This window comes from Globicephala melas, chromosome 20 (genome assembly GCF_963455315.2).
Source record: "Globicephala melas chromosome 20, mGloMel1.2, whole genome shotgun sequence".
Taxonomy (NCBI): Eukaryota; Metazoa; Chordata; class Mammalia; order Artiodactyla; family Delphinidae; genus Globicephala; species Globicephala melas.
In genome coordinates, this window is record NC_083333.1 from 22,997,885 (window position 1) to 23,021,478 (window position 23,594).

Consider the following 23,594-nt stretch of genomic DNA (forward strand, 5'->3'; position numbering starts at 1 on the left):
TATGAGAAAAGAAGAATTAATTAGCCATGTACTGTTGGTCCTGCTTAGGAAACTTTCCTGCCAGGATAAAAAGAGAAAGCTGAACAACAACGCCACTGCCACGCAGAGGCTCAGAGCCCAGTCTGGGAGACAAGCGGTACGTCTATGAAATCATCAGAGCAGAATATAAGGCAGTTGTAATCAACGGCTGGACACGTGTTCAGACAAAAATGCCTTAACATTTTGGGGAAGGGAAAGACGATTATATGGTGAAGCAGTCAGAGGAAGACTCTGATGGGAGAAAGTGGGCTTCAGCTGGATCCACAAGGGTGGTGTTTGGGTTGAAGGGGAGATGTGGGGTGTGCTCCTGGATTGGGGACAACGTGGACGTGACGAGAGGCAGGCGAGGGACAGGTATAGCTGAGGGTTAGAGAGGAAGGATGGATGAAATAGATGGCTGAGTGAAAAGGTGGAGGTCGTCTGACCGGAAAGCAAGGCAAGTCGGCACATGTCATCTGACGAGGTGACGCTGACCAGGACGGGCTAAGTGGGATTATGGGGCAGGGTTTGCAAGTCCCTATACATCCGTATTTATCAAACCGTGATACCTTACCTCTGAGGTCTGTGACGGGGCACATCACAGCCCATATTCTTGGCGTGTCAAATGTTCTCACGGGTAAATAGTTTTAAAAATTACTTTTATATTAAAATAAATATAGACACGTTATGGGGAGGGAAATGAAACAATCAGTTTTAATAAAAAACAGTAAATTTCCAAGAAAATTTCACTTGGTCACCTCAGACTTTACCTCCAAGAGTCCGGACCCTCAGGAGGGAATGGAGTTTTGTTTTGTGTTTTTTGTTCTGCACTCACCTCGCCCTGTGTGAATACAGTCAGATAATAACGCTGTCCTGGGTGAGAGTCATTTGTCTTGAGGAAGAGGCTCAGGTTTATAACCTGCTGTGGAAGGATGGCTGTCTGGCAGCTCTAGGTCCTAGCCGTCCTGGTACCTGCTCCAGGGTCCTGGTGGCCTCTGGGTGCCCCTACTTTTGGAGACCTTCGCCTTTTATCATGTCACACATATTAAAATCCACCCCTCCTTCAATATTTGTTGCTATCCCTTTTGAAAATTTTCTTTTATCATTCTGAATCTGTTAAGAATAAAGTATCAAAATAAACAAGAACAAAGAATATATTACCTAGTAGTATAACCAAGTCAACACTGGCTCGTTGTTCTGTGGACATTTAATTATATATTAATTCATTTTGTTTTGGAGTTTTTTTGTTTTTCCATTTCTGAGCCAATCCATTTTCTTTGTTCAGGCCTCAGAGCATCGTCAAAGCTTTTGTATGTCTCAGGCACCGTGTCCACATTGTAAATGGATGAAGATCCCTGACCTACTGTCTCTGTCAGCTCAGGCTGCACAACAAAATTCCACAGGCTGGTGGTTCAAACAACAGGAATTTATTCTCTCACAGGTCTGGAGGCTCAAGTCAAGATCAAGGTGTCGCCAGGTTTGGTTTTTCCTGCAGCCTCTCTCCTTAGCTTGCAGACGGCCACCTTCTTTCTTGTTGTCTCCTGCCACGGTCTCCTCTCTTGAGGACACATCTCCGGTGTCTCCTCCTTTTCTTATAAGGACATGGGTCCTATTGGATTAGGGCCCCACCCTGTTGCTCTTTCTTCCAGACTCTTACTGCCACCATCCTTCCTAGAGGAACAGCTCCATTGGCTCGATCAGATGAGTCCTCCTGGGACGACCCTTTCTTCCTCTCTTTCAATCTGTCGCTTCGTATTTTCTATCATTCAAGCCATAATTCTGAAAATAGCCAACCGGAAAGAAAGATCTGGTGCAGGTGAGTTCCAGACTGTGACACAACATTATGGTTGAGGACAAGGACGCGCAAGCCAGGCAGAGACTCAAAAGGAAGGCTTGGACCAAAGAAGCCAAGGCTGTCGGATAACGAGCTCGGGCTTGGAAGGGATCTGAAGGACCCTTGAACCCAACGTGTTATTCCACTTACCACATTCCTATCCAGGAGTTGCCTATTTTGTACTGGATCAGCTCCAGTGAAGCAGATGTATCTACTCTACATCCAGAGTAGCCCAGTCCATCAGCCCAGCTCTCTTAGGAAGCATTTTCCAATTCCGGGCCAAAGTCTTTCTAGAGCTTCCATCAAGGAGTCCTGGCTCTATCCCCTGGATTTATGCAGAACAAATCCCTTCCTTACATTGTAGCCTTGTAAATATTTGAAGATGGATGTCACGTGACCTTAGTTCCCATCTTCAGGTTGAGTTTCTGCATTCCCTTCACCACCTTCCCAGGCCACGGTGTGATCCATTTGTGATTCTGGTTATGTGGGTCTGCTTCCCTCTTCTTTCTTTCTTTTTGTTCTTTTTAAAAATATTTATTTATTTGGCTGCATCGGGTCTTCCTTATGGCACTCGGGATCTTTCGTTGTGGCACACGGGCTTCTCTCTAGTTGTGACACGTGGGCTCTGGAGCACACGGGCTCAGCAGTTGCAGCGTGTGGGCTTAGTTGCCCCGCGGCATGTGGGATCTTAGTTCCCTGACCAGGGATCGAACCTGCGTCCCCTCTACTGGAAGGCAGATTCTTAACCCCTGGACCACGAGGGAAGTCCCACTTCCCTCTTATTTCTGACACCCAGAATGAAATGCAAGAGCCCAACATGGATTGTCCAGTGCAGAGCAGAAGAGGATAATTACCACCCCCATTCAAGATGTTTTCTTCCTATTCAGGTAGTCAACTAATGAATAAATGTGGAGAAACCACATCACACGTCTCTGAGAAAATAGAGATGTTGTGGTTGGCAGAATTGTAGAACTGGCCTTCAAGGTTCCACGCCCTCATCGCTAGAACCTGTGAACATGATGACCTGTCACTCCCAGGATTATTCTATGTTGTGGCACAGTTGACCGGGGGTGAGGAGATGAACCAGCAGGGCCTAATGTAGTTACATGACTCTTGAAAGCAGAGCGTTTTCTCTGGCTGGTAGCAGAAGGAACCGAAATGTCTGTCGAGGGATGAATGGATAAAGAAAATGTGGTATATACACACAACGGAAGATCACTCAGCTTTACAAAAGAAGGAAATCCTGCCTTTTGCAACAATATCAGTGCACCTGGAGGACATTAAGCTTAGTGAAATAAGCCAGACACAGCAAGACAGACACTGAGTGATCTCACTTCTATGTGGACTCTGAAAAAGTCAAATTTAATAGCAGCAGAGAGAACAGTGGTTTCCAGGGGCTGGAGGGAGGGGGAAGTGGGGGGAGAGTGGTCAAAGGGTGCAAAGTTTCAGCTGTGCAGGATGAATAACCCCTGGGGACCTAATATACAGCCTGGCGACTCTAGTTAATCACACTGTACTGTATGCTTAAAATTTACTAGAAGCGTAGGAGATCTTTGTTCTCCAAAAGGAGGGGAGCAAAGATGGCTGGGACGTCCCCCCAAGACAGCAAGCTCTGGGCAGGCAGCCTTCCAGCTGTGGGTGGAGGGGGGGCTTGAACCATTGGTGTAATTATCCGAAGTGTCTCCTGTTAAACTGCTTCAGTCCTAGCAGTTTACTAGGTCTGCAGGCCACCGGCCAGCTTTTCCTTACTTTATGCACATTTATTTTTATTTTAAAAGAGAGCCGGGCCAGGCTCTAGTTCCCAAGGCTACTTTGAGGCTTAAACTCTGGGACTGCTCGACTCTCTTGGGAGTCTGGTGGAAAGACTGCAAAGTCCTGAGCGGAGTTAGTCACCCTGAGCTAGAGCAGCAGAAAGAGAAACAATGATTCTGGGATTTGGAGCAGGGCTGGGGAAGAGGTGGGGTTTTCTTAAGCGGAGCTGCAAGCTGATGGGTTCCAGCTACAACAACAGTCCAACAGCCGGGGCTCCAGCCTCCAAATAGAAAAACAAATGCGGCAAATTGAGTGTAACTTCCTCAGGAGGACAAATCGCTCTTTAAAACGTTCATATTTACTGTTGGGTGGGGATGCATAGCTCTCTGGTTAGCGATTCTGCCCTTCCCAGGGCCAGTGTCACAGCCTGGGCGGGGGCGGTGGGGGGGAGCACAAAGAAAGGGCATCACGGGATCCTTCACACTGGGTTTTTTTGTTTGCTTTGGGTTTTTTGTTTGTCTGTTTGTTTTTTTTGCGGTACGCGGGCCTACTCATTGTCGTGGCCTCTCCCGTTGCGGAGCACAGGCTCCCGACGCGCAGGCTCAGCGGCCATGGCTCACGGGCCCAGCCGCTCCGCGGCATGTGGGATCCTCCTGGACAGGGGCACGAACCCGCGTCCCCTGCATCGGCAGGCGGACTCCCAACCACTGGGCCACCAGCGAAGCCCCCGGTTTGGGTTTTTTTTTTTTTTAATGGTTAAGGTAGAGCTGCTGAGAGTTGTCTATTTTTTTTCTTTCTTCTTTTTTTTTTTTTTATCAGAAACGTTGTCTGTGTGCCCTTTGTTCCTTGGGGACAACCAGCAGGGGTGTGCTGGAGCTGGCTTGGACAGGTAGCTTGAAATCTGCCGTTGTGGGAGAGTTTACACCATGGAAACTGGCAAATGTGACAGGTCGGGGCTTTTTGGCCCCTAGAGGAGAGCCCGTTCCCACTGGCCTGTGCTCTGATTATGGTTGTGTGCATGCAAACATAAAAATGGTAAAAGAGATAACCAGCAAGGACCTACTGTACAGCACAGGGAACTCTGCTCAATATTCTGTAATAAGAATCTAAATGGGAAAAGAATTTGACAAAGCATGGTTATATGTACCTGTATAACTGAATCACTTCGCTGTACACCTGAAACTAACACAACATTGTTAATCGGCTATACCCCAATATAAAATAAAAATTAAAAAAATATGGCCAACACAGAAATTACCTGCTTTTTTTTACCTGTTTGTTATACCCTAGGAAAAAAAGAAAGTAGATTTCTAAAAACGCAGCTCAATGTGGCAAAAGTAAATATAAAAAAATATTATATATTAAAAAAATATTATATACATGGGGCGAGGGATTGTTATGTAGAGTATCAGCCAAGATAATCCTGGTCTTTAAACTAGCCTTACTTTTAAAGGAAGAAATAAAGTCGGTACCAAACAATAAAGCACAAAGTATTGATGGGATGTTGCTTTCATTCATAAAAATCCTCGGTTACAAGTCCCATGGCCTTGAGGTGAGGGGTAAACTCCACTCTGCTCCTTACCCTCGGAAGTACTGGAGTTTTCCACAAAAATTGTTCTGAATAGGAAATATTTACACGGTTCAAAATTTTAAATTTCAAACATCTCCCTTCCATCCCCGTCTGCCCGTTCACCGACTTCCGTCTCCAGAGGTAACTGATGTGGCCAGTTTTTCCCTTGTTTCTCTCCCCTTTTACCCTTATAGGTTTTGTAGCATAAAATCCACTGTCCTGAAACCTGCTTTGCTCTCGTCACTAGGTTTTGGCAACTGTTCCAATGCAGCACCCAGAACGCTCCTTATTCCTTTGTAAGGCTGCACAGTATTCCAGTGTTTGGGAATCACAGAATTCACCTTATTCCTTATTGGTAAAAATCTAGGTTGTTTGAATTCTTTTGTTACCACAAGCGATGCTGTGAAGTCTAACCTGTACCTGTGACGTTTCCCTTGTGCGGGAGGATGTCTGTACAGTGAAATTCTAGAAGCGGAATTGATGGGTCAAAGGTAGATATGAATACATTTGTCATTGTTACAGAAATTACCAAGCTGCCCTCCTCCAAGGGTGAGCGCTGTCTGAGACTATTTTCACGCAGCTTTGCCAACAGTGTTACTTTTTGATCAACCTAATAGGGGAAAAATGGTATCTCCGTGTATTTTAAATGCACGTCTCTATCTCGCGAGGAGTGAAGCTGAGCTGATCACTCAGCTGAGCATCTTTTCATGTGTTCAGGAGTCATTTCCATTTCCTCTGCCCATTTGTGCTGGGCTGTTCATCTTTTTCTTACTGATTGCGCACACGTAGAAAATCAGCTCTTTCTCCCTACTAGGATTTGCAAATATTTCTCCCACCCCAATTTTTGGACTTTATTTGGGGTGATCTTTTTCATGCAAAAATGTTGATTTTTATAAAGGCTGAAATGACCACTCCTTTTATTCAGGCGCTGACTTCTACGTTATACTTAGAAAAGCCAGTCTCCCTTTGAAGTGACGGGAATACAAAACGAAATCAAAGCAAATCATGGTTCCTCCTAGTATTTTCTGGTTTCATTTTTTCCATTTAAATATTTAGTAAAAGGTATGTAGAAAATATTTAGTATGGCATGCACCTTTTTCCCCGCTAGATAGCTAGCCGGTTCTCTAAAAGTCATTGATTAAACAGTCCATTTAAAAAAATCTCACTGATTAAAAACATCATCTTTTTTCACACGATACATTTCCATTTATATTTTGGGGTCTATTTCTGGGTTCTCCGTTCTGTTTCATGTTCTGTCTAGCCATGCTCCGGTAGGATAGTCTGAACTTTTAAAAAAACTTCATAAAACACTTTAATAGCTGGTAAGGCTAGTCCCCCTGTATTGCTCTTTTTAAGAGCTTTCCTATGTGGACCAACTTGTGTAGTTACCTACATGAATTTTACAATGATAAGATGCTTTTAAAGTGGAAACCTTAAAAGGGTTTAAACAGGCTTACTGAGTAGCATCGAGTATAATGCTTTCTTGCATTATTGATGAAAATACTTTGGTACATCTTTTCAGAGGGCAACTTTCCATTTCCAAATTTATAATGAGTTTACCCTTTGACTCAGCAGGTGCCCAAGGACGGCTGCCAGTTTTAACTATTATTACTGCTTATAAAGTCCAGAGAGCAGGTAGATCATCATAATTGCAGTGGGTCACAGAAACCACCGGCTTCACAAGCCACAGCAAAATCCCCGGAACAGCCTGTAAGCAAGAAGGGAAGGACCTCTGCGCTACACACATCCTGTAAGCAAGAAGGGAAGGACCTCTGCGCTACACACAGCCTGTAAGCAAGAAGGGAAGGACCTCTGCGCTACACACAGCCTGTAAGCAAGAAGGGAAGGACCTCTGCGCTACACACAGCCTGTAAGCAAGAAGGGAAGGACCTCTGTCTTACTGGTGCGCTACATACTGCCCTTCGCCTGCCCTGGCACGTCTGCAAGGTCACGGATCATCCCAGGGACCCGGGAATCCCACTGTGGCTTGTCTGCGGTCTCTAGGTGTGCTAAGGAAGCAGTAGCCAAGTTATCTTCGGGGCATTAGAGAAAAATGCTTTCTCCGTCCTTTGACTGTTCAGGCAGGTCTGGCCTGGGGCTGGGTGGGAAGCCTGGAGCCGGGCACTTCAGCTGCTGCCGCCCAGCTAAGTGAGGGCCTGGGAACTCTTCCTGGGATGTGGGGAGCTAAGAGTGTGTGGAGGATGCCATTCCTGGCTCTGGTCCCTCCTGGGATTCTCAGGGCAGAGCCCCTGGGGTGTGGTATTCGGGGGCCAGGTGCTGTGAACACATCTGGCAAGGAGGGGAGACAGCTGTGACTCAGAGGGTTCCGGAAGGACCTGGAAGGTTCTCAGAGGCTTGGGCGCCGCCCTCCCCCACACCATGCTCCCAGTCGCTGAGCGCACGGCTTCAGGCCTGAAAAACTTCCTCGGTTCTTCGATTTCCGGTCCGGAGGAAAGACGAGGGGTAGGATAGACCCCCTCCCTGCACTTGGTTTCAAGGTGTAGATGCCTCCACTGTATTTAGGTTCCTCATGGGGCGGGGTCAGGCTCTTTGGGGATAATTCTGGCACCAGATCGTGCAAAGAAATACGCAAGAATACTGTCTGATGGTCCATAAAGCGGAGAGGCTAGGGCTGGACCAGGACAGGCAGTCGAGGTCCCATCAGTTCTAGGAACAAGCTAGTCACTGCTCAGGCGACCTGGCCGCGAAGCGCAGAAATCTGACTCCCGTCCCCTCCAAATCATTCCTCAAAGCTGCAGTTTCACCTCTGCAACCTCTACAATGTTGCCCCTCCTCCTGTTGCCCTGCCACCTCAGCCCTCACACCTCGGCTGGAGCCTGCAGTGGCCTCTTAACTGATGTTCAGGACTCAAGTCTTCTCCCTCGTCTCTCCAGGCTCCGATCTCAGTCAAATTATCTGGAAATCAGAGCTCCAAGCACGCGTCTCCCTCCTGCACAATTCTTTGCCATGTCCTCGCTGCCAGCCCTGATTCTGGTATCCCCCAAGAGCCCCTCTGACCCCTTCTAGGCTCCCCCGCCCCCATTCCCTTCCTACCTAAGCACTATGTTTAGTGCTCCCAGACCTTCCTCCCCACCTCGTGCTGTTTCTCCCATGGGAATGCCTACTGCCACATTTTCATCTCCAGATTCCAGGGTCAAACTCTCAAGGAACGTCCTCTCTGAAGCTTTTCCCGTTCTGCACGTGGATGTGAGCTTTCTCTCTCGCCCCTGCGAATCCGTATGCACCTCCCATCTCTTCTGCTGTTCTTGCTGTATGCAACAGGTGCTCAATAAAGTCTGGGGAACCAACGAACGTGCTCCGTACCTCACCCACAGTGGGTGCACAGCGCTGTAAGAACTACCCTCTGTATTCTTCTGGAAAGACAATTAATGGGAATCACAGGCGTCCTCAAGGGCAGCTGACGTGCATGCTTTCTGGATAGCGTATGTTCGCTCTAATGCTGAAGTTTCCAGAACTCCTGCCTGCCGTCCTTCCTTCTTTCTAACCGTAGCATCTCGTAAATTTCCTGGTTCTCCTGAGTCAGGACAGACTGAACTGATCCTGGGAATTAATTTCTGTCCTTTCCGGCTGAAATAACCAGTCTCTCTTTGGCATTTGGACACACGTTCCCTGCCAAAAGCAACGAGGCCAGGCCCTGGCAGGCAGAGAGCCATTTCAGCTGCATGCCTGAGAATCTATATTTTGCTACATTCTCTCGTTATGAAGCTGTGATGAGAGATGACATACTCTCTGCTTTAAGGGCTCACACTGAGGTCCCCTGGGGAGGAATCTGGTGAAAATCCATTAATTATTTTCTAATTGATTGACCCCCTGCTTGTTTTTTAGAGCCGTTCATTCCCAGCATGGCTGGGAGATGCCGCGCCTGGTGGAGAAGTATGATGGGGCTCCCCGAACCCCATCATCTGGCTTAGGACGGATCATCTGGGGAGGTTCACAGAGCCCAGACCGTCTGCTCCCAGCAGCCTGAGCAGCCGGAGGGAGGCGGGGTTGTCAGGCACTCGGGCAAAATTTCCTCTTTTGGAAACTCAGTTGAGTGGTCGTTGTGCTGGAGCATTGGGCAGGAGATGGGGCGACAGCGAAAGATTTCAGAGCCATGTGGGTTTTCTTCCCAACAAAGCTCTACGTTTCTCGAGGGCAGGAGCCTGCCTAAGATTTTTACATCCTCCTTAGCATTTGACAAAATGCTCTGCGCGCAGGAAATGTTCTATAAATAACTGATTCTTAGATGCCTGAACAATTTTCCTGCTGCAAAAACTCCATCAGACTCCAAAATACTAGTATCAAAACTTGGGGCGGGGGGGCCAAGAATCTCTTGAACACAGGCATTGCACTAGAACTCTATCTCTGTTAGAAGGGAACTCATAAGGTTACTTATTTATTATCTTACTCATCTTATGAATTTCCAAAAGCACTCTGCCATGATGAAAATTATAAAAGCATTCCAGTGAACCTCTAAGGGACTCGGCTTTCGACCTCAATCTGTGCATCTGTTTGATCCACGGGTCTGTTTCAATATTCTTAGCCTTGACATTGGTCTTAGAAAGAACATTTTCCCAGAGTTGCTTCATTTGGGTGGTGACGAGTTTGGAAAAGTCTTCCTTCGTCTTGTCCTATTTCTCCTGTGAATAAGGAGCTGGTTCAGTGGAACTGACGCCCCCGTGCCCAGGAGCTGTCACTGGGTGGGGGGCAGTGGATGCTAATGGGTTGGAGAGAGGCTACTGCTTCTCCATCCCATCCCGAGTTCTGCAACGTGGCTGCCCACTGGGCCCTTTAAATGGACCTGGCTGGCCAGGGAAACAAGCTCCCAGGAGAACACGAGAGCCATGGCAATGGCTGGCCCGCTCCTCATGGCTGTCCCCAGCTCTGCTCTCACGTGGAGTCATCACGCCAACACCGACGGGGCTCCGTGCCCACCCCTCAGGACCCTCCTCCCCCTCCGGAGGGGGCAGGGGCACCGTCGGCCTCATCTCACAGACAAGGAGGCCGGCACGGGTGAGCTAGCTCAAGGTCATCTGGCCGGAGAATGCCACCCCAGAGCAGACACAGGTGTGAACCTGGCCAGTTGGCTTCTGAGGTCAGGTTCTGCGTTCCCACTTGACGTGCCTTCCACACTGGGGCCTCCGCCCCGCCCTCCGCCCTCCTCCTGGCGCCGAACGCAGGCTCCCTCTGACCTCCCAGCTCGTCCCCAGGGAGAGGGACCCATAGGCACGTGATGCCACCAGAGCTCCATCCAGCGGGGGAGCGTTGCTGGAGACAACTTCCACTCACCTGGGGGCTGGCTACTGTGGAAGACGTTACTAAGTGGAGTTGGGGATATAGGCACAAAGGGACTTGCTGGACTCACACAGAAATCCGAGATAAAGTGAGGAATCTCGGTCCCCATGACCCAAAATGTGATCTTGTTTTTTTTTTTTTTCTCTTGGTCTTATCAAAGTGGTTAGACTTGCCCGTTTTGCTCAGACCTTGCTGGGTTTTTTTCTGATTTATTTATTTACTTATTTTTAATTCTATACAATTTTTAAAGGTTACTTTCCATTTACAGTTATTACAAAATACTGGCTGTACTTCCTGTGTTGTGCATACATCCTTGAGCCTGTCTTACGCCCGACAGTTTGTATCTCCCACTCCCCCCCCAACCATATTGTCCCCCTCACTGGTGTCCACTAGTTTGTATCTGAAAGTCTGCTTCTTTTATGCTCTATTTGCTAGTTTGTTGTGTTTTTTTAAGATTCCACATATAAATGACACACAGTATTTATCTTTATCTGTCTGACTTATTTCACTAAGCATAATACCCTCCAAGTCCATCCGTGTTGCTGCAAATGGCAAAATTTCGTTCTTTTTAACGGCTGAGTAATATTCCACTGTGTATACGTATACACATATGCATGTGTTGATGGACACTTAGGTTGTTTCCATGTCTTGGCAACCGTCAACAGACCTTGCTGATTTTGGATGAGCTAACAGAGCGAGGACACTCCCGGAGCTGGGACTATGGTCTCAGTGACAGACTTGCATCTCCACCCTCGCAACAACTTCCAGACCTATCGCCGAAGATGAGGGCAGACTGGACATCCTGGAGAAGATGGCAGGTCTTCTTAGATCCTGGTCTAAAGGATCCCCAGAGTCGAGGTAGGGACCTAGCAGAGAACTTCTAGCTGGGCCACGTTTCCCAGATTCCGGTCCTGGGCACAAAGCAAAGCACCTGCACAACTAACACACATCACTTGCTCCGTAAGAGTCGCAAACTGCAGCCTCTCTGGGAGTTACATAAAGGCAGTAAAAGCTCTGAGAAGTCCTGCAGTCAGGCTTCCTGTGCAGAGGACACTTCCTAAACCTTCCCTTTACAGAGCCCATGACGACACGCACTGGATTCTGTGTGGCGCACAACACATTTTGAGAAACATTAAGTATTAACACTGAACGCTCAACCTCATCACGACATGACCATTCACAAAGCCAAGGTCCCACAGCTGTGAACTACATTGTTCCATGGGATACGGCCTCCATGGTGTAGACCAGAGGTTGTCAACTAGGGGCAACCTCACCCCTCACGGATGGCAATATTTGGAGACATTTTTGCATCACAGTTGGTGGAGAGGGGTGCTAACGGACGCTGCTAAACATCTTCTAATGCATTCTCCTCTTTTATTTAATTTTCTGTTGAGCCTAGCACGGCAGAAAATCGTCTGCCCCAAATGGCAGTAGTGCTGAGGTTGAGAAACCCCTGGCTGGAGTTACAGAATCATGAGCACAGAAGGCACTTAATCCTCTGATAATGACCTGAAAATTGCTATGATTGATTCTGGTCTCTGCGCAATTTAATATTTTCCACAGACAGCATAAAAGCCTTCCTCGGGGTCTCCTACATTCCTCCGAGATCCTCTGCACAGCAAAAACTTTAAGTATTATTTAATTGTATAAAAAAAAACAAAAACAAATGTGGGTCAGCCATCATTTAGCTGTCAGGCTTCTACTGACCTAACAAGCATATGGATAAAATACCAACACACGTGTTACTTGCAAAGGAGGCACTACTAAATTCTGGTTCTTTCCTCTTCCAACTGTGCAACCTAAAATAGACGAGTGTATGTTTCACACACACACACACACACACACAGTTAGCAAATGACACCGACGCTGGAATTGGATGGCTGTGTACCCTCCCTCTCCTCCACCATTTTTCCGAGTGCGAAAAGCAGAGCTGAGGTCTAAAGGCAGCGCTCAGCGTGGGCTGAGAACAGAGGAGACTAAATCCACACGCTGGATCCTTCGATAAACACACGCTGACCGGAACATACGTCTTTTCAAAAGTGTCCGACCTTTGCCTTACCGCCTGTCGCCAGGCGTGGGCATCCGAAGGAGAGAAGGATCTGACTGCAGGGGCTGGGGGCACGTATTCTCATGGTTTGTAGGCAAACTTCCTGGTGGCTTCCCCACAGGTTAAATTCTTTCAAGTCCTTGGCCCATGCGCTGGCGCTAATTTGCATGGTGTTATCTTTCCATCTGATTTACACGCGGAGAGGACCATTGGCCTCTTTTCCTCCCGAGCCTATGAGAAGTCATCCGTGGGGTAGGATAATTTATTGAGATATTAATGTGGTTTTTGTTCTTGTGGAATTTTACCCACCTCTATTCTAAGAAGGGGCCGGACTTCGTGTTTCTCTGTCTTAGGGGGTGTTTATGATCCAGGACCAGGCAGACATTTAGACAGGCTTCCCCACTCCTTCTCTGGCTTGTGAAATGGTTTTATTTTCGGAAAGCCTAAACTCAGCAAAGGGAGAGGCTAGACAGGGGAGAGAGGAGGGAAGTGCAGGCAGAAGGAAAGAGGCAGATTCGCTGAGATCAGGAAAGGAAAGTTGGCTTGGGGTGGTGAGTCCTGGAGGTGACCCTAGGTGGCGGGAAGCGGCTGTGCGGTGCACGCGGGAAGGCGCATTTCAGGCAGCAGCAAATAGTCCCGTGCCCGAGCTCGCCACAAAAGCAGCACTGCCACCCTCATGCACGAGACCAGGTGACAGAATGAGGACCTCACACCTTCTGCTCCCTAAGACCCTAAGGACATTCCCCCGACACTAGGGGGTCTAGGGAAAGGAACCCCAGTTGACGACTGAGATTGAATTTCCAACCAACCTCACGGGAAACGGGCTTAGAGTCCCACTGGATGTGATTTTAGAAATAGGAATCCTCGGTACATGTCTTCGACACTTGCATTTGGAGAGTAAAATCAGGTTCTGGGGAGAAACAACATGGTCCTGACAGCTCAGTGGTTTCACACAGCAAAGGTTTCTCGCTTAGTTGTGCTGCTTTTCTAACGAAGGTCAGTCAGTGGGGATTCTGCTCCACAGAGGGACTCAGGGGTCAGCTGGATGGACACACCAAGACCCCCGCTTGTGGTCTCCCAGCCAGCGGGGCTACAAACGAGAGGAACTGGAGGGGTTGGGTCCCGGCTTTTAAAGGCTCTGGCCAGGAAGTAGATCATTTCAGCTCACATCGCATGGGCTGGAACTCGGCACAGGGTCCCCCCAGCTGTGAGGGGGCTGGGACGTCCCTGGATCCCGACGCCTCTCCCATAGCCTTGTGCTGCTTCTTTAACGCAGGAGGCATCGTTGTAGTTAATACTATCGATCTCTGCATTTGCGAAGAGCTTCTTGCAAATGTATTTTGGGGGTTCTCTCCCTGTGCTGTCGAAGCCCTGTGACTACATCACTCCTCCAATCCACAGAGGAGGAAAGGAAGGTCTGCACAGTGGAAGCAGCAACACGGTCCATGGAAAAGGAGAAAGTGAACAGCCAGGGTTCTGACCTAAGCCTTTTCTGCCCTTCCACGGAGGCTGCAGAGACGGAGACGCTTTGTCAAGGTGCATCGAGAACGCTGGGGGAAACTCCTGAAACATCAGGGTGGTGGCGGAAACTCGGAACCTGCTTATCTGAGAAAGTAATAACTGTACGGAGGTTTCAGTGAGATTTTGCCAAACGGGCTGATTTCCCGGCACAAACCCCTTGCTTTCTGGCTGAAATACAATCGCTTTCTCCTCTTGGAGCTGTGTCGCGATGGGCCACTTGTTTTCACTCCGGGCTTCGCTGGGTCCCTGGCCCCATGCTGCTGTCCCAGAACCACAGCTCTGGCCTGGCGGTGGCATAAGCCCTGCCCAGAGATCAGGGCTTCCGAGCTGGAGCGGACGGAATGGGGAGGGGCACGTCAGAGAGCATCCCACGTGTGGGAGCCACGGGGACCTCTGTCCCTGTGAACAAACATCAGGCGGAAGAAGAGCCAGTGGCCCAGGGGGGGTCCACAGGTCTGAATAATAACAAGGAACACAGCTCACCCTCCCCTGACACTTACACTGCAGCAAGCACTGTCCGAAGCACTCTGCAGTTTTAACTCTTTGAGGCCTCCCAGGAGCTCCGTAGAAGGTCAGTATTATTGTTACTACCTCGGGGCCCAGATGCAGGCGGTCCAAGTGAACGGTCCAAGGTCACCCTGCTAAGAAGCGGCAGACCTGTGATTAAACCCAAGCCTGCAATCAGGACATGGGTGAGAGATTCTTCCAATAAAGCTTTTTACCCTGACGGTAAAAAACAAAACTTTAGTCTAAAGATGAACAGCAGCTCTACGGTGTATAAGGACGGACAAGTTGGGCTCTTTGTAGAGCTTTTGAGCTTCGTGACAACCTCGTCTCCGGAAGGACCACGGCAGTCCCCACCTGCAGAGTCCAGGACCGGAAGCAGCTCTGCCCTTCCCACCTGTGGGCCTCGCAGGGCTGGGGCTCTGATCGCCGCCCACTACTCTTCCCGCGCTGAAAGTGCACCAGGATCCGACCTAAGACGCGAGGCACAGTCGGCGTGGAGGCGGCACCTCTGCCTTGGAAGTCCGGGTTCCGGTGGGACCCAGCTGGTCTGAGCCTCCCATCTGAGGATGGACTACAGCGCCTCTCCTATGGGGCAGCTCTGAGGCTAAAGGAGACGGTGTGTGTACGTGTGGATGTATGTGGATACATATGTACACGTGTATGTGGAGGTGTGTGTGTATATACAAGTGTGTGTGGATGCATGTGGATACGTGTGTACACGTGTATGTGTGTATATGGAGGCGTATGTGTGTACGTGTGTGTGTGGACATGTGGATGTGTGTGTATGTATTGTGTGTGTGGAGGCGTGTGAAGATGTGTGTGTACGTGTGTGTGTGCGCGCGCACGCACGTACGTGGGGATAGAATTTCTGACGTCGGGAGACTAATTGCAGGCTGCCCCGGGTCCGTGTCTTCCCCCGCCCACAAGCTCTGGGTATCTGATGTCAAAGTGACTGCGGAGAGATGAACACGCGCACATTCTCTCTGGCAGCAGCAGCTGAGGCTGAGGCCAGGCAGGCCAGGGGCTGGGCTGGAAGCACGGGTGCTTCTCCCTGGCGTCTGGGAACCACAAAGGCTGTTTCTTCCTCCTCTCCTCCACCCACTGGGCATCAAACATCGATGAACGCGGCTGGCTGTTGGTGGCTATCAGATAACCCATACGGAGCGTACCACAATAACTAACTAGTGTTCCCTTACCTACTGGCGACTCAGGGCCGCAGGAAGCAGGCGCCCTGCCCCGTGTGTTACACACGTGACCTCAATCTGCCCTCTCGACACCCCCAGGGGTAGGTATGCGGCCCACTTTACAGGGCAGGAAACAGAGGCGGGAGGAAATGAGCCTCAGGCCTCCCAGTGCTTCAGAGGCAGAGTCAGGATTGAAACCCAGAGCTGCCCAACTGCAAAGCCTCCGAGATGCTCCCTTATTCATTCGTTTACCAAACACTCAGTAAGCACCTGCTATACACAGGCAGCGTTTTAGACCCCGGGGTTACACTGCCCAAGAAGCTAACAGCATCCCGCCTTCTGTTCATTTCCTGTGGCGGCCCTAACAAATGACCTCAAACTCGGGAGCTTCACAGAAATTCATTCTCAGAGCTCTGGGGCCCAAGAGTCTGAAATCGTGGCGTGGGCCAGGCCCTGCTCCTTCTGGGGGCTGCAGGGGAGAATCCATTCTCTGCTTCTTCCCGTTCCGGTGGCTACTGGCGTTCCTTGGCTTGCGGCCACATCACTCCAGCCTCTGCCTTCTTGGTCACAAAGTCTCCTCCTTTTCTGTCTGTGTCTAATCTCGCTCTGCTTTTCTCTTACAAAGACACGGGTCATAGGATTTAGGGTCCACCCACACAATCCAGCAAGATCTCCTCACGTCAAGATCCTTAACTGCATCTGCAAAGAATTTTTTTCCAAGAGGTAACGGTGACATGTTCTGGGGATCAGGACATGGCTGTATCCACTCGATTCAATCCCTCCTTGAAAAGCTGATGAGGATATACACGAAGCATATCAATAGACAAGAGGGCATGTGTTAAGAGCCCTGATGAAAACAAAGCAGGAGTTGGTAGAAGAGGGTCCTGGGATCCCTTATGTTGGAGGGGCGGGAAAGATCTCTCAGAGTGGGCAGTTTTGCAAGTTGACCTGAAGGAAAAGAGTCAGCAGATCATCTCCAGTGGGCCCCAATGTTCTGGCCCACCTGGTTGTTTACTTATACCTTAATGAGTAAATAACATTTTGGGGGGCTTCCCTGGTGGCACAGTGTTAAGAATCCGCCTGCCAACGCAGGGGACACGGGTTCGAGCCCTGGTCCAGGAAGATCCCACATGCCGCGGAGCAACTAAGCCCGTGCACCACAACTACCGAGCCTGCGCTCTAGAGCCCGCGAGCCACAACTACTGAGCCCGCGAGCCACAACTACTGAAGCCTGCACACCTAGAGCCCGTGCTCCGCAACAAGAGAAGCCACCACGATGAGAAGCCTGCGCACCACAACGAAAGAGTAGCCCCCGCTCGCCACAACTAGAGAAAGCCTGTGTGCAGCAAAGAAGACCCAATGCAGCCATAAATAAATAAACAAATAAATTAATAATAAAAAAACCATTTTGGGTGCGTTAGGCACAGTGTCCCCTGCCCGGAGAGCGAGGAAGAAGCATTTTCATAGATGCAGATAAAGTGGTTGTAATATCACAAATTACAAGTAGCCTAAACAGACCGCTAGCTTGGTTCCTGCCAAAAAGAAGGTCTGGAGATCAACTGCTGTAAATCCAAGATCATCGTTTTGGGCTGACCCCCCCAGACCTTTCAATGGATTTACAGCCCATAACAGAACAGAACGCCACCTCATCCAGTTACCTGGGGTGTACAGTTGGCAACGAGTTTAACCCAGAGGGGCCCCTGGTAGGTTACACTGCTCACATTAGGCATCCAGTGGTTGCTTTATTGATGGTTTTCTAAGACCTAAGGTGGGCATTGGCTGATCATCTATTTTTAATATTTTTCCAGCCACACATTTTGCAGTCGCATTCCACGGCACATGGCTTTGATGCACTGATCACCCGTTGGCTCACCTGTCACAGCAGGTCCAAAAGAATTGTCCGAGGAGAGTCCAAGCTGCTCCCGGCCCTTCGGCCCCTCTCTGGACAGAGGTCCGTGGCTTGAGTTCACTCACTGATCCCGTCTGACTCCGCGACCTTCGTAAAGAACCTTTGTTCCTAAGTCCAAGTTCAGCTAATTACTAGGTCTATGTCTCTGTTCCGAATGACAAGCCTGACGACCTACATTCCAGGCACCGCTGAGCGTTTCATCCTAAAGGCACTGCCCTGAATGCCTATCAGAAGCTCTAGCAGAGAAAGCAAGATCTGTAATGTAAACGATAAAATACTCTTTTTATGTAAATCTTTTAGGTAAACGACAAAAGTCTCTTTAAAAAAATAAAAGTAAAATGGCACCTGCAGGGCCTTTATGGTCATCACAACACACGACTGTAGCGGGCTGCACGCTGCTCCACCAAAAGATGTCTGTGACCTGATCTCCGGAACCTGTGAAAGTGACCTTATTTGGAAAAAGAGCGTGTGCAGAGGTAAGTAAGGCTCTTGAGATGAGATTGTCTTGGATTACCAGGTGAGTCCTAAATCCACGACGTGTGTCCTTAGAGGAGAGAGACAGAGATACAAGAGGAGGTTATGTGATCAAGGATGCCGGAGCTGGAGTGATGCAGCCACAAGCCGAGGGATGCTGGCAGCCAAAGAAGTTGCAAGAGGCACAGAATGGATTCTCCCATAGACACTCTGGAAGGCCTGCTACCCTGCCCACACCTCGATTTCAGATCGCAGCCTCCAGAATTGTGAAAGAATAAATTTACGTTGTTTCAAGCCACCAACAGTGACTTAAACAGTGGCAATCTGTCACGGTAGCCCTAGGAAACAAATACAGTGACTGAATTCTCTTTCTAGACCCTGCTCAGGAAATGCCAAGAGATCCGATGGCTTAAAGACTTGACTTCCAGCTTCCTAGAAGTGGGATGTGTCAGGCATCCAGCTGTTGCTGTGCAGCTCATAAAGGGATCCCGGAAAGGGGTCCAGGTTACTGAGGCAGAAAAGTTTGTCATAGAAAACCCATCCTGGATGGCATATTTAATTTTTTAATAGCAAATTGCATGAGAAGATCTCAGCTTCTCACCATTATATTATAATAACATACTGGTATAATAAACAGGGAGCACACACTTTTCCATGTGTTGCTTTGAGGGCCTCGAGTTGCACTGATGGCGTTTTTGTCCATTTCAGTGGAGAGTTCTCTGAGAGGTCTGGCCTCTTGAGGGTCTCAGGACAAGGCAGCGCTTGTGGTTCTTGCCGAGTTTTTTCATCAGGGGTCTCACACGGAGCTCACGGAAGCCTCGCCAGCCTGGGGCAATGCCAGGGGATACTGCTTTATAATAAAATATGGATTGACTGGACATCTTTCCATGGGGGTACACCGGTCAACCACTTACTGGCTGTAAAGCCCAATCTTTTTCAGTAATGAACTAATTATAGACTGTTTAAAGAGCTTCAGGAAGTAGAAAGGACTCTGCCTATTCATGGTGTTAACAATATTAACAATTATTTTCACAGATGCCTTATAGATAAATGGACAGATAATGGCCTTTGGAAATTTGTTTATAAAATACAGGCTCTTAATACACCTGATAAGGAAGAACAAACCTTCATAATTGTTCTAAATATTATGTTGGTTAATACAAAAGGTTGGTTAATATGAAAGTGTTTAAAAATTTATAAAAATTTATAAAACAAACAAAACAAGGATGTCTCACAACATCCTTGTGAGAGGATGCTGTGTACTCATTCCACTCAATCAGAGCATCTGTGGCCTTGGGGAGGATTAGAGTTACTACAGGAGGAATGCAAAGAGAGACAAAGGGCCAGTTTTCAGCTTTTGACCTCAAAGATGGCCTGCAGAAGAAGGTGGACTTAAAGTCTATCCATAAATACACAGGTTGAAAAGAGAATAATTGAAGAGCTAAACACGTGGCCCCAAGGAAGGGGTTGAGTCCATCTTGTCTGGGAGTCAGGGAGGCCGAGAGGCCTCTAGAGGCTGGAAGGACCGTACCGGGAGGAGGGAGACAGTTTCAGAGATGGCTTTCGGCACCCTGCCCCGGAGAACTGAGGTGGATACGAGCCTAAGTCAGCACAATTTGTGGGGACACAATTCGGTCCACAGCAGCTTCACTAGATTTGTGAAGGGTTATATTATTTTTCCCATTGACGCCCAGGAAGGAGTCTTACCCCTGAGAGCTGCCTGTCCGGCACCCAACAACTCACCAGGAGAAAAGACTACCCTCAAGCCTTTGCTCACTAGAAGAGGACTAAGGTGTGCAGACCACCTCCACTTCGATGGCCATGGTGGCTGCATCTCCCCAGGTGGCCTTGGATCTCCTGGGGCCAATCGAATGTCGCAGAAGTGACCTTCATCAGGTTTTAGCCAGGACCTCAAGAGGCTACGCACACTTCCGCTCTCCCTCGGTACCCTGCTGCTACCACGTGAACAAGACCGATTGGCTGGACTGGGGGATGAGAGGCCACGTGGAGCCGTGATCATCATCTCAGCCCAGGTCCTAGACACGGGACTCCATAGGAGGAAGTACATCCCAGAGGTGGACCACGGATGCCTGAGGGAGCCCAGCAGAAACCAGAAGAACTGCTTGACTGAGCCCAGCCCAAATCGCTCACCTGCAGAATCACGAGTTAAGTAAATGGTTCTTGTTTTAAGTCACTAAGTATTGGAGTGATTTGTTAGGAAACAAAAGCAGAGAGTACACAGGACCTAAAAGTTGCTCTTTTATGCTCGAGTGGCCAGAAGCATTGGCAAAGTCATGGTGGGGGCCTGGTTATCAGAGAGAATGAGTGATAACAGCTGGGGCTGGGAGACGAGGGGGGCACGAGGCTTGGGTTGCAGGCACATCGATGTTAGGAAAAAAGGAAAGGAATCTACTCTATTTCTGTATCTGCCAAATCAGGGGTTTTCAAATTTTTTCTAGAAGTGGGACTTTCTTTTCAAAAGAACTCTTACACAGAATCCCCATTGGATAAAATAGGTCAAACTTGTAACTTTTGGGTACAAATTGAATTTATATGGTCAAATATGTAAAATTATTTTTAAAAGCTAGTAAGAACAAGAGGGATAATAGGATTATGGACTCAAGCACTCAAAATCGGGGGGGAATGGAGGACAGAATAGTCTTATTTCAGTACCCACTTAATTTCTGCATATTGTTTTGGGAGCAGAGTGTAAAAAAATCCTGATAAACACACAGAAGTCATTGGGACAGGAGACAGTTTTTTAACAGCTCTCCTTGCAATGTCAGGACACTCCTCAATGAAACAAAGATGGGAGGAAAGCCATCTGTCCACATAAATTACCCGTGGCTGGCTCAGGGTGCCACAGGGTGCAGAACACAATCAGGTGTGCATTTTCTCGTATTACGTCAAGATTGCCTTAAAGTATATACTTTCAAAATGCAAATTCAATCAATCATTTGCAGAACCTGTGAAGCACCTCCAGGAACCCTGGAAGTTCATGAGACACACTGGGAAAATGCTTGTCCCATATGTTCACTCAGAAGAAATCCTGGTTGAAGATGTGCAGAGCTTGGAAAACAGCTGTCAGAGCCTTTGGGAACCACAGACTCACCCTCTTCATGTCAAAAGGAGGAACATAGGCCTGGAGAAGGTAAGTGTTTCTCTTGGGATTAACACTCAGGCATCTTGGTTCTCAGTTGAGTTTTGGGAGAAAGAGACACTAGCCCATTAATGGGTCCACAGGAATTCCTTCTTTAGGCTCCCATGAAGAGAGCACGGCTGATTTAAGAGAAAGCCCAAATAAATAAAGATTCCTATCTTCTTGCGGTAATTTTAACGGTTGGTGTAAAAGTTCTGCACATTAGGAATCTGTTACGAATGAATTTATTTTTAAAAATGCAGCAAGCACAAGTTGAGAAACTTTCTAGCATCACTCTGGTCACATAAGTTCTTCTGGGTCACTTGAGGTCTGGGCACCCAGCCAGGTTTGGGGGAACTGCTCTTCCCACACTGAGCCACGTGGCTTGAATGGAGAGCTCAGTGGAGACTTTCCAATGACTCCACCTCCCCAGCGTCAGTGATTGGTTGAAGCCTGGGCATGCTCCTCAGAACTGGACCAATCATAACCCTCTAGAGCCTAGTCGTATCCCCAGGCCTGGCCAATCAGTGGCTTTGCCCAGGGTCTTTCTTTTCGGAAATTTTAGAAGCCCTTTTCTCTCTCTGGTCCCAGGGTTTTGGGGGCTTGAAACCGCAAGAGGGGATTACAACAAGAGGAAGAACTAAGCGTAGGGAGAGTAGAGACAGCTGACGTCACGGAATTTTGGTTACTTGATTCTCTACATTTCCTTTAAGTGCTTGCGTCGGTGGGAGTTGGGTTTCTGTCATTTGACATCAAAGTACTCTGATGAGTGTAGGCAACACTTTGCAAATACAATGTATTGTTTCCTAAGAAAATAAACATATGCACAGAAAGCAAAGTACGCATAAAACTTAAGGGAAATAGAGACCTCATCACTTGAACTCAGTAGGATCCGATGACCCCGGTTAAAAAACACACACACACACACACACAAAACCCCTGCAACGAAAGGGTGGTTAATCAGGGCTTGACTTGACGATGGAGTTGTGGCTGGTCAGTCTGACTTCCCCCAGCATCTCTGAGCGCCCAAGAGGAGCACAGAAGAGGCATAAATAAGCAGCCGCTGGTTGTGCAGAATTCTTTAACTCAGAGTGAAAAATCATGAGCTGGGCTGTGAGTGCAGATAAACACACTTTCCCTACAGGATTTGTCACTCATCAGCCACTGAAGAAAATGAACCAGAGAAATAGAAAAGCCCACTGAAACTGACGAAACCGGGATGACTGCATTGGCCAGAAGAGACAATCTGTCCCTCCATACAGGCTCCATTTTTTTTTTTTTTTTTTTTTTTTTTGCGGTACGCGGGCCTCTCACTGCTGTGGCCTCTCCCGCTGCGGAGCACAGGCTCCGGACGCGCAGGCTCAGCGGCCATGGCTCACGGGCCCAGCCGCTCCGCGGCATGTGGGATCTTCCCGGAGCGGGGCACGAACCCGTGTCCCCTGCATCGGCAGGCGGACTCTCAACCACTGCACCACCAGGGGAGCCCCAGGCTCCGTTTTGGTGAGCATCACGAAAAGTACTTACCCACGAACTACAGAGCTTGACCCAGGTACAGACAGCTGAAGGCAAGTTTGTTCTCTGAGAGCTGAACTTGACTTCCCAGGGCTGAACAGCTCTGGTCTTCTTCTGCCAGCAGAGCTCTTTTCTAACCCATCCACCTCTCCCACGCTGTCTAAATTCCCATCTCCCCCCAGGCCATCTTGTCTTTTATGGTCCAGCGCCTCAATTCATCTGACCCTGTGCCAACGACTCCTCAAGTTTCTCTCTACTCTCCACATTTTGCTGAATTTTATTACAGGTTCCTGGCTTCTTGGGAACCATAGTCCTGCGCTATTTTCTATCCCCTGTGACTTCCCAAATTTACCTGGTTGGTTACTAGAGAATCTGATAAAAATAGGCCCTTTTCTGGTTCTTACTGTGCCTCTCGCTCCAGCCCGATGATGCTGGCGGTCTCCAGTTCTTGGCTTCCAAGGTCAGCCTCCAGGGATCGACAGTATTGGATGTTGGCATCTCCAAGGCACTCAAGCTCAGTTCTGTCTTGATTTCACGTTTCAACCACAGGACATCCTGCCAAGTGGCAGGCCATAAAAAGAACTAGGCCTTTTCTTTTTCCGCACTACGGTTTTCCTTAGGCATATGTGTGTGTGCCTGCCTATAACGACAGGTACGCAGACGCCCTTACTCCTAGGGACTTCTGCTCCACTAAGGCTGCAGCTGTGTAGAATCCTCGCTCGGCTTTTAGCCACGCGAAGGCCGACTTCAGCAGGATCCACAGGTTCTCGTCACCCTCCAGTTTAATGAATAATCCCAAGGAAAACACAGGTCAGCACCTCCCAGGGGGCGA

The 23,594-nt window shown here is 48.7% G+C and overlaps 1 protein-coding gene across 5 annotated transcripts in view; it reads right to left on the reverse strand.

The window, feature by feature from the left end:
- Positions 1-23,594, reverse strand: part of FAM20A (FAM20A golgi associated secretory pathway pseudokinase) — a 47,511-nt gene that overhangs the window by 17,600 nt on the left and 6,317 nt on the right. The gene's annotated exons all lie outside the window — the stretch shown is intronic.